General features: G+C 39.0%; 1 pseudogene; it reads right to left on the bottom strand.

Moving 5' to 3' along the window:
* Positions 1-8,830: 8,830 nt before the first annotated feature.
* On the bottom strand, positions 8,831-9,305 carry LOC129489495 (dynein light chain roadblock-type 1-like; annotated as a pseudogene).
* Between the last annotated feature and the right edge of the window lie 2,814 nt (positions 9,306-12,119).

Here is a 12,119-nt window from a genome sequence, read left to right as displayed (position 1 = left end):
CAGCTATTTGGGAGGCTGAGGCCTGAGAATCGCTTGAGCCTGGGAGGTAGAGGTTACAGTAAGCTTGGGCAACAGAGCAAGACCCCATCTAAAAACGAAAAAAAAAAAAGATTCAAAAGTTGCAGTTTGTCATCCCTCTCAGAACTGGTCTTCCACTCATCTCATATAGGTTCCAAGAAAGATCTACACTTCTCAGTGGTTCCTTTTATTTATAAAGAATATCCAGGATTGTACAGCTAAGGAAAGCCTTGATAAAAACTACTTCCCTCATAATCACTAAAATATTTTAAATGGCAATGGATAAACCACAGGGCATCTTGATTTTCTAAACCAGACAGAGCCAGGGACTAAAATGGCTTGAATCTAAGTGTGGAACGATCCTTGGCAAATTCAGCTTGTTCCTGTAACCTAATCTCTCCTGCATGTGTTTGCAGGTTAATCTTCTTTAAATACCACTTCTGTTATGCCATTTCTCTAGCTAAATGCCACCTGCCTCATCAGCTGGAATGATGTATATTTCAGTTTGAATTTTGGATATTACAATATGGAAACAAAATATCACACATGTTTCAAAATGCTGCAAAGATCTGAATACTGGGTAATACATTGGGGTATGGTTGAAGCTCTAACCCTGAGTCATTAGTAAAGAAAACAAAGATGCTGCTTTTTTTTTTTTGAGACGGAGTCTCACTCTGTTGCCTAGGCTGGAGTGCAGTGGCACAATCTTGGCTCACTCTGCAACCTCTGTCTCTCATGTTCAAGCAATTCTCTGCCTTAGCTTCCTGAATAGCTGGGATCACAGGCCACCACGCCCGGCTATTTTTTTGTATTTTTAGTAGAGAAGGGGTTTCACCCTCTTGGCCAGGCTGGTCTTGAACTCCTGACCTCGTGATCCACCCTCCTCGGCCTCCCAAAGTGCTGGGATTACAGGCATGAGCCACTGTGCCCAGCCCAAAGATGATGCTTTTAAGATCTAAAAAATATCAGCAACAGCAACAGCAGATAATAACTCAGGCAGAAAGAAGGAGAGAAAAAATATTACGGATTTAAGAGATCAAGAGACCAGAAGAACAAAGTAGAATGGCCCAGGAAATTTTCAGAAAATGCTGATGGTATGGAAGCCAAACATCTTTCTCCCTACACTTGGTGAATACCACTACCAAAAAAAACACCAAAAGCAAAAGCCAAAAAAAAAAAAAAAAAAAAAAGCTATCCTTAATGAAATGTCAATGAACCACAAAAGCAGTAGTTGAATCTCCTGTAGGTTCTTGGGGAAATTGAATAATGAGTAGGTTCAGGCTACTGCAGGCTCTCCCCAGTGCTCATCTTCTTCTGTTACCTTCTGTCTGCTCCTGTGTCCTGGGCCTTCCCTGGTGTGTCTTATGCTTTGGAAGAAAGGGAAGCCAATAGAAAAGCAACAGCAGGGTTTGTTTCTCACGAAAATAACAATTTTCTTATTAGTAATAACAGTAGTGATAATAGCCAACATTTACAGAATGTGTAAGCCAGAATACAAACTCTGATGCTTGAGTTTCAGCCTCAAGACCCTTTCTTTACCACTATATTTTCTGGTGGCAATATTTTGTTGCACTACCTCAACTTGTGGTCCACAGATTCTGACTGGCAAGCCAATTTTGTCTCTATAACACATAAGCAAGCTTAGCATTTGCTCTCTTTTTCTCACCTCCCAAGTTTAGATGAGAAAGAAAAAGCCAACAGATCTTTAAGGAGTCTGTGATACTGACGATCAAGTACTTGTGATTATTTCTGAGTGAGAATGCATTTTGCACAGTAATTCCAAATTGGGGATTAAAAGACTTATACTTTAGTCTTGCTTATGCATTTCATAAGCTATGTGACGCAGAGCAAGTCACTTGGTTTAGAATTGGCATTATTAAAACAGCTAGAGGTGAGTCTTTAAAGAATACATACATACATATTGTTATTTGAAACAGAAGTGAATGCATGTGAGTATTTGATTTTTTTTGGGTACATGATTTGATATGGTCATTTTAACAATATTGATTCTACCCATCCATGAGCATGGGATGTGTTTTTATTTGTTTGTGTTATCTATGACTTATTTATCTTTCTGAAAGATGATTCAAATATATACAGATGTGTGTTTGTGTGTGTGTGTGTCTGTATTCCACTTTTAGAAATGTATACCCAAAATATCTGACAAGCGCACTGAGATTCACATCTGAGGTTGTCTATTATAAAGCTAGCCACAGGGATAGAAGTCTTCACTCCCTTGGCTTCCATGGAATCACCAACATCTAACACAGTGCCTGGCATAACAGAATAAACATTGGGGTCTTTTGTTGCATATTTTATTAAAGTGAAACTGTCCTTGCAGGGTTAACATGAATTACATGCCAGGTTCTGGACAGAAGTATGGTTATAATTAAGCATTAATCAGGCCATATTTTGACCCACTTTCTTGTAACCTAAACTCAATAGCATTACATACTGACCATTTACATCCCCACTGTTCCTATGGATAGGTTCTCTAATGTTAGAGTTATAATGCTTTTGTTTAAGAATTGCTTAAGATGTTTTACAGATCTTGAATTTCAGTGGAAGGGCTGACACCAACCAGTTTGAAGACCCCTGCTGAGGAATCGAATCAGCATGAGAATGCAGCTTTTTCATCTCCCATTCCACGACCTTCCCTGCACTCTTTTTTTTATTATTATTATTAGACTTTAAGTTTTAGGGTACATGTGCACAATATGCAGCTTTGTTACATATGTATCCATGTGCCATGTTGGTGTGCTGCACCCATTAACTCGTCATTTAGCATTAGGTATATCTCCTAATGCTGTCCCTCCCCCCTCCCCCCACCCCACAACAGTCCCCAGAGTGTGATGTTCCCCTTCCTGTGTCCATGAGTTCTCATTGTTCATTCCCACCTATGAGTGAGAACATGCGGTGTTTGGTTTTTTGTCCTTGCAATAGTTTACTGAGAATGATGGTTTCCAGTTGCATCCATGTCCCTACAAAGGACATGAACTCATCATTTTTTATGACTGCATAGTATTCCATGGTGTATATGTGCCACATTTTCTTAATCCAGTCTATCATTGTTGGACATTTGGGTAGGTTCCAAGTCTTTGTTATTGTGAATAGTGCCGCAATAAACATACGTGTGCATGTGTCTTTATAGCAGCATGATTTATAGTCCTTTGGGTATATACCCAGTAATGGGATGGCTGGGTCAAATGGTATTTCTAGTTCTAGATCCCTGAGGAATCGCCACACTGACTTCCACAATGGTTGAACTAGTTTACAGTCCCACCAGCAGTGTAAAAGTGTTCCTATTTCTCCATATCCTCTCCAGCACCTGTTGTTTCCTGACTTTTTAATGATGGCCATTCCAATTGTTGTGAGGTGGTATCTCATTGTGGTTTTGATTTGCATTTCTCTGATGGCCAGTGATGATGAGCATTTTTTCATGTGTTTTTTGGCTGCATAAATGTCTTCTTTTGAGAAGTGTCTGTTCATGTCCTTCACCCACTTTTTGATGGGGTTGTTTGTTTTTTTCTTGTAAATTTGGTTGAGTTCATTGTAGATTCTGGATATTAGCCCTTTGTCAGATGAGTAGGTTGTGAAAATTTTCTCCCATTCTGTAGGTTGTCTGTTCACTCTGATGATAGTTTCTTTTGCTGTGCAGAAGCTCTTTAGTTTAATTAGATCCCATTTCTCAATTTTGGCTTTTGTTGCCATTGCTTTTGGTGTTTTAGACATGAAGTCCTTGCCCATGCCTATGTCCTGAATGGTATTGCCTAGGTTTTCTTCTAGGGTTTTTATGGTTTTAGGTCTAACATGTAAGTCTTTAATCCATCTTGAATTAATTTTTGTATAAGGTGTAAGGAAGGATCCAGTTTCAGCTTTCTACATATGGCTAGCCAGTTTTCCCAGCACCATTTATTAAATAGGGAATCCTTTTCCCATTGTTTGTTTTTGTCAAATTTGTCACAGATCAGATAGTTGTAGATATGTGGCATTATTTCTGAGGGCTCTGTTCTGATCCATTCATCTATGTCTCTGTTGTGGTACCAGTACCATGCTGTTTTGGTTACTGTAGCCTTGTGGTATAATTTGAAGTCAGGTAGCATGATGCCTCCAGCTTTTTTCTTTTGGCTTGGGATTGACTTGGCGATGCGGGCTTTTTTTTTGTTCCATATGAACTTTAAAGTAGTTTTTTCCAATTCTGTGAAGAAAGTCATTGGTAGCTTGATGGGAATGGCATTGAATCTATAAATTACCTTGGGCAGTATGGCCATTTTCATGATATTGATTCTTCCAACCCATGAGCATGGAATGTTCTTCTATTTGTTTGTATCCTCTTTTATTTCATTGAGCAGTGATTTGCAGTTCTCCTTGAAGAGGTCCTTCACATCCCTTGTAAGTTGGATTCCTAGGTATTTTATTCTCTTTGAAGCAATTGTGAATGGGAGTTCACTCATGATTTGGCTCTCTGTTTGTCTGTGATTGGTGTACAAGAATGCTTTTGATTTTTGCACATTGATTTTGTATCCTGAGACTTTGCTGAAGTTGCTTATCAGCTTAAGGAGATTTTGGGCCAAGACAATGGGGTTTTCTAGGTATACAGTCATATCATTTGCCAACAGGGACAATTTGACTTCCTCTTTTCCTAATTGAGTACCCTTTATTTCCTTCTCCTGCCTGATTGCCCTGGCCAGAACTTCCAGCACTATGTTGAATAGGAGTGATTAGAGAGGGCACCCCTGTCTTATGCCAGTTTTCAAAGGGAATGCTTCCAGTTTTTGCCCATTCAGTGTGATATTGGCTGCGGGTTTGTCATAGATAGCTCTTATTATTTTGAGATACGTCCCATCAATACCTAATTTATTGAGAGTGTTTAGCATGAAGGGTTGTTGAATTTTGTCAAAGGCCTTTTCTGCATCTATTGAGATAATCATGTGGTTTTTGTCTTTGGTTCTGTTTATATGCTGGATTACATTTATTGATTTTCATATGTTGAACCAGCCTTGCATCCCAGGGATGAAGCCCACTTGATCATGGTGGATAAGATTTTTGATGTGCTGCTGGATTTGGTTTGCCAGTATTTCATTGAGGATTTTTGCATCAATGTTCATCAAGGATATTGGTCTGAAATTCTCTTTTTTGGTGGTTTCTCTGCTGGGCTTTGGTATCAGGATGATGGCTGGCCTCATAAAATGTGTTAGGGAGTATTCCCTCTTTTTCTATCGATTGGAATAGTTTCAGAAGGAATGGTACCAGTTCCTCCTTGTATCTCTGGTAGAATTCGGCTGTGAATCCGTCAGGTCCTGGACTCTTTTTGGTTGGTAAGCTATTGATTTTTGCCACAATTTCAGAGCCTGTTATTGGTCTATTCAGAGATTCAACTTCTTCCTGGTTTAGTCTTGGGAGGGTGTATTTGTCGAGGAATTTATCCATTTCTTCTAGATTTTCTACTTTATTTGCGTAGAGGTGTTTGTAGTATTCTCTGATGGTAGTTTGTATTTCTGTGGGATCAGTGGTGATATCCTGTTTATCATTTTTCATTGCATCTATTTGATTCTTCTCTCTTTTCTTCTTTATTAGTCTTGCTAGCAGTCTATCAATTTTGTTGATCTTTTCAAAAAACCAGCTCCTGGATTCATTACTTTTTTGAAGGGTTTTTTGTGTCTCTATTTCCTTCAGTTCTGCTCTGATTTTAGTTATTTCTTGCCTTCTGCTAGCTTTTGAATGTGTTTGCTCTTGCTTTTCTAGTTCTTTTAATTGCGATGTTAGGGTGTCAATTTTGGATCTTTCCTGCTTTCTCTTGTGGGCATGTAGTGCTATAAATTTCCCTCTACACACTGTTTTGAATGTGTCCCAGAGATTCTGGTATGCTGCGTCTTTGTTCTCGTTGGTTTCAAAGAACATCTTTATTTCTGCCTTCATTTCGTTATGTACCCCGTAGTCATTCAGGAGCAGGTTGTTCAGTTTCCATGTAGTTGAGTGCTTTTGAGTGAGTTTCTTTATCCTGAGTTCTAGTTTGATTGCACTGTGGTCTGAGAGACAGTTTGTTATAATTTCTGTTCTTTTACATTTGCTGAGGACAGCTTTACTTCCAACTATGTGGTCAATTTTGGAATAGGTGTGGTGTGGTGCTGAAAAAAATGTATATTCTGTTGATTTGGGGTGGAGAGTTCTGTAGATGTCTATTAGGTCTGCTTGGTGGAGAGCTGAGTTCAATTCCTGGGTATCCTTGTTAACTTTCTGTCTCATTGATCTGTCTAATGTTGACAGCCCTGCTCTCTTTGATCAATCCAGTATCCCAACACCTCAGCTTACTCCAGGCCCCTAGAAATCTCTAGCTCCAAACTCCTTAGGGAGATGAATTGGAGGTTTCCTCCCACTTCCTGGTTCAGTGGCCTTACAATTAAAACTCTTTCTCTGCTGCAACCTTCGCGTTGGCATACTGACTTACCACACATCAGGCAATGGACCTATTATGGTCACAAAAGAACAATATATGTCATTTGTAACTCCTTAAATAATAAGTGTATTTAAATAATCATGGTAAATCTATTTAAATAAAATAGAAGGCAGGTGTTTAAAAATGATGTATATTTCTATTTACTAGCAGAGAAAGTGCTCATTAGATACAGTTATAGTAAAACAATAAAGCAACTGGTAAAACAGCACATGTAGTATAAGACCTGCCTTGTAAAGAATATATCCATGTTCTAAGAGTGTACGTGTTGGATATGGTATGGCAAAGTTGGTGCAGCCACAGGAGGAGGCAAGAGTGAGACTTTGAGGTGTGAAGCGTCTTACAATGAGAGGCATCAGAGAGAGGAATCACCAAATGCCACCCAGGACCACAGAGGAAAGCACCAATGTGGTCAGAAGAGAGAGCAGCAAGAGGAAAGCCTAGGCCAGAGGCTTATTTGGAGTTTCTGTGGGAAAGGCAAGGCTGGCCAGAGTGCACAGTTTAAGACTGGTTGCTTTGAATAATTCTGGGGGCTTTGGTATGTAAGAGCAGTCTCTGGTTGCCTAGTACCTGGTCCTGGGATAACAGCAGGGGAAACATTGGCTTGGTGTGTGAGAATTCAATAAGGCAGTGATTTGGGATGGGTTGGTTTGCATAGGAAAGACATGCTTCAGCTGTGCCCTTTAGTGTCTCTAAGAACTCACTAGCCCTGGGTAGGGCAGCTTCTCCCTCGGCTGAGAGGCCACAAGCACCAGAGCATCAAGAATACAGAAAATAAGAAAATATAGCTACTACCATTGGCTCTCTGATAAATGGAAGCCACATAGACAAATATAAAAATCTGAGAAAACAGAGCAGAAATATAGATATCACTATATCTATATTTGTATCCAAAGCTTTAATTATAGAAATCCCCAAATATTAATGGTAACTATCAATGAATGTGGGATTAAGCATCATTTTTTAGACAGCTAACATTCATTGAATATTATTATTTTACCTGGTAATTTGATAATCACCTCGCATTTAGCCCTCTCAACAACCATATTTGATAGGCTCTGTTATTATTTGTATAATAGTGAGAAAAATAAGGCTAAAAGAGGTTAAGTGACTTTTTACAAGTCACACACAGCTAGCGAAGTTCACAGCAGGGGCTCCACAGTCAGTCAGATTCCAAAGAGTATTTTGTTAATGAACAAATGACATTATGTTTTCTGAACTGCACACTTGATGATGTGTTACTTTTTTAAATAAAAGGAAATACTTGTAGGCATATATTTGAAAAATTGCATATGTAATTAGTCTGTTCTCACATTGCAATAAATAACTACCTGAGGCTGGGTAATTTATAAAGAGAAGAAGTTTAATTGGCTCACAGTTTCATAGGCTATACAGGAAGCATGGCTGGGGAGACCTCAGGAAACTTACAATCATAGTAGAAGACGAAGGAGAAGCAGGCACATTGTATGTGGCTGGAGCAGGAGGAAGAGAGCAAAGGGGAAGGTGCTTACACTTTTAAACAACCAGATGTCGTGAGAACTCACTATCATGAAAACAGCAAGAGGGAAATCCATCCATGATTTAGTCACCTCCCACCAGGCCCCCTCTTTAAAACTGGAGATTGCAATTTGACATGAGATTTGAGTGGGGACACAAATCCAAACCATATCAGTACACAAATATGTATAAATAATATATAAACATACATGCAAACACAAACTTCTGTGTGTGTATATATGTATGTATGTGAGTATATATGTATTATGTATGTGTGTGTGTAAAAACAAATTAATGTCTTAAAAGTTCTCAGCACAAGTGATATAAAGTATAAACATGGGCAAGAGAATAGGATATAAGGATAATAAAGTGGATATTGTCCATACTTCCTTACTTGCTGTCTTTATGTAAGTGTGTATATGTGTGTGTCTATAACAGGTTTTTTTTTTTTAACAGTTTTATGTGTGTTTGGAAGTTTTTTAAATATATTTTTCCAGGCTATTTTATGTACACTTTTTTTGGTTAGTATTTCGGTGATTTTTAGTTAAATAAAAACAGTGTTTTCCAAGGGCAAAAGAGTGAACTGAAGGTCGGAAGGAAGCTGAGTGTGGACTTCTTACAAGCTCTTGCCCCAAAACCTGGAAACGAGGAAAAACGGCCCTCTCAGGAACCCTGAGAAAAATTGGCACAGCAAAGGGAATCCTTTGGTGGGGTGGGCGGAGATGCCAGCCAGCTTGTGTGACTGTATTGTTTTGAGTGGGCTCTAAGGCAATTTCTATGTGCCACTCCATTGACTTAATTAACATTATTAATCTTGGAGGGCATTAAATTAATGAATGATACAAGGGCCAAAAGAGTGATTTATTCCCTTGGATTCTGAATCACAATCAGGAGATAGTCTTTATCTGGTGCAACCATAGTTTCATTCTTCATGGAGCAGATTTGAAGGAAGGTAAGGTCATTCTAGGGATCAATTTCATTCATGGTACTCTGTGCCTTCCAGATGAAGTTGTGCGTGAGGCTGGCATAGTGTGTGGTGGTGGGATTGCCCATGGTGCTTTTGATGGGAATGCCTTTAGGGAGTAAAACAACCGGATCACTAGGGCTGCTGTTGAGTTCTAGATGGCAACTGTGTGCACACCAGGGTCCCACGAGGCCTGGCTCTATATCTGTATCTTCCTGAGTATGGTAGCATTAGCTACTCATTTGTTATAATCCATCCCCCATGGGGGTGATGGCTGCGTAGGAGCCAGTCACTTCTGTGTTCACTACGATGAATCCCTGCACTCCCTTCTGGGTGTGAAGTCATTTCAGGTGTCTCCTTCACTTCTGCCATTTTGGACTGATCTGGTAGCTCCATGTTACCAACACTCAGCCCAATCCCATGCCTTTCTGCTACAGCAGTTTTTGAATAACAGACAAGGGAGCAGACCTCTATTGGATCAGTGACAACTTGGTGCTTTCAAGAACAATCAGATAAAAGACAGACAGAGTGCCGTTTAACTGCAGCTGAGCTTCAAGTATCTCCTACATTAAGGAATCAAAGAAAGGGTATCTAATTATTGAAGTAGCTTGCAGATGTTACAAAAAAAATTGAAGCATATATTTAGTTTCTAATCAGATGAAAAGAAAGCTTTGAGAAAAACTCATCTTGTGCAACATTGTCCTGATGTAATATTCATGTTATTTGAAATGATGTTGTCCCCATTCATTCAGAATGGCATTTTAGTACCACTGAAAGCCAGTAGTAGTACTTGCTGTAAAATGACTACACTGAAAAAAGAAAAGGCAAGTTTTCCAACTTTGGAAAACAGGAATTTACACATCCACACAAAATTTGACATGTGCTAAGAGAACAAACTTTTTCCTACTTCTTAAAGTATCTGAAACATCAAATTTGAGCTAACTTCAAAGCCAGCAAGGGGGAATTCAGTGATGTCGGTAAGAAATCCCTTCATTGATTCATGCAAGCACACTTTCCATTTGCATTCAAAAAACAGAAATCACAAATGTGGCTGGGAACACTGTTTCGTGACCTACTAGATCTCTCTGACTTTCATTCCCAATTTCCTCACTGTAATTTCTCAGTTTTTTTCTGAACTGCCTTAGCTGTCTCTTGACTACCTTATCAGGATAAGAAATTAATTTTCAAAATTCTCAGTTCTCTTGTCCAGGTTTCTACATGCTTCTCAACTCAAATAGAATCACAGATGTTTCTATGTGTGGTAATGCCCATTCCTGGTTCATGAGAGTCAGAATGATAGATAATAATGTACCAGTGTCTTGGACTTGTAAAGTCTTATGAGATAATAGTATAGCATTTTGGATAAATGTAGTAAGTAAACCAAAGTTCTGAAAAGTTAAATGCTACTATTGATGTTTAGTTTGGTTGAGTACTGTGCTAAGGAGTGAATATGGATGAGCTCCTTTAAGTCCAACAAAGTCCTGGGCAGCATTTTTTATACATATTTAAATATGAATTCGCTGAAACTTCAGCAGGTTTAAATACTTCAAAAGGGAAATTTAATAATTGGTGAGTCAAGGTTTAAAATGCAGTGGTTCTGTGCAAGAGCATTGGCTGTAGAAATAACTTGGTGTATAGGAAAAGATTACTTTATCACTGTAATCCTAAGCAAATTGTTTACCTTCTAATTCTTAAGTTTCATCATCTTTAGAATGGGTGCAAGGCATGATAGTATTTACTTCACATGGCTTTGTGAGCATTAAATGTGTTTATATGTGTACAGTAATTAGTATAGGTCTAGCATAGAAAGATACCTTCATATGTAGTAGCTCTTGTTATCACTATCTATAAGCTACAGCAGCAGCCACAGCACCATTATTATAATACTCTCTCCAATGTTTAGAAATGCTATATGATATTTAGAAAACTAAAGAAATAAAAATCTATGGTAAGACAGGCAGTATGGACAGCCAGTGAATACTTAATTGAGAGAGAGTTGACTACTCTTCTTATTTTATCTAGAGTAAAAGGAATTTCAGAACCTAGACTATTAGATAGACCTGAAGCCCTCCATTCTGTTGCTGATCATAGCATACAATCTTTTGTAAGAAACTATTTAGTGTATCTACCAAGCCTTGAATTTAAAAATGTTAAGGACAAATGAGTATTAGAAGTATAGGCCAAGATGCAATCTGCATAAGACCAATGGCTTTGCTGATATTTCATAGATTCCCCAATGGATAACAGGAGAGAACAGAAGCCTTTAATTTGTATTTTATAAATATTTTATCTTCTCCATCAAGATACTTCTTCAGGTGTCAAGGAAAATTCCACTAGATGGAGTTAAACAAGCAAGGAAGACTTCATTCAAGACTGTTGAAATAAAGAAGAGAGATTTAACTCAATTCTGCTGAAATAGAAGGCAGGAGGATTTTTAAGTGCTGGGGTAAGCTAATAGAAAAGTAGTGAAGTGGGGGCCGGGCGCGGTGGCTCATGCCTGTAATCCCAGCATTTTGGGAGGCCGAGGCGGGCGGATCACGAGGTCAGGAGATCGAGACCATCCTGCCCAACATGGTGAAACCACATCTCTACTAAAAATGCAAAAATTACCTGGGCATGGTAGTGCACATCTGTAGTCCCAGGTGCTCAAGAGGCTGAGGCAAGAGAATCGCTTGAACCCAGGAGGCGGAGATTGCAGTGAGCCGAGATCGCGCTGCTGCACTCCAGCCTGGCAACAGAGCAAGACTCCATCTTTAAAAAAAAGAGAAAGAAAGAAAGAAAAAAAAGTAGTGAAATGTGTAAGCGGGAGGTTGGTCAATGAGGCAGCAACCTGTATTTGCTAGGCTCCTACCCTTCCACAGAGACTGGAAGGTAGAAGCGCTTTCCTGATTGCATTACACTTGAAAGAGATGGCTCTTAGGTATTTGAGAGAGACATTTTTTGGGTGTTTAAAGTGGTAAGAGACCGAGAGGAGCTTTACTTTTTCAAGTGTCAGTGAAAGAATTAATAATTGAAAGTTTTCTAAAGTAAATACTCTAAGAAAAAGATAGGTCAGGGACCTAGAGTCAGGATAAAACCTGTCTAAAGCTGTCAACCTGAGGGGAACACAAAGGCAATCTTGGTCACAGGCGAAGAGGGGGAAACAAACACTGCTAAGGAGAAATTAGAGACCAAAATAGGAGCAGG

This window comes from Symphalangus syndactylus, chromosome 1, assembly GCF_028878055.3.
Source record: "Symphalangus syndactylus isolate Jambi chromosome 1, NHGRI_mSymSyn1-v2.1_pri, whole genome shotgun sequence".
In the NCBI taxonomy this organism is placed as follows: domain Eukaryota; kingdom Metazoa; phylum Chordata; class Mammalia; order Primates; family Hylobatidae; genus Symphalangus; species Symphalangus syndactylus.
The sequence above is the reverse complement of the archived record's forward strand: the minus strand, read 5'-3'. Positions and strand labels throughout refer to the sequence as shown.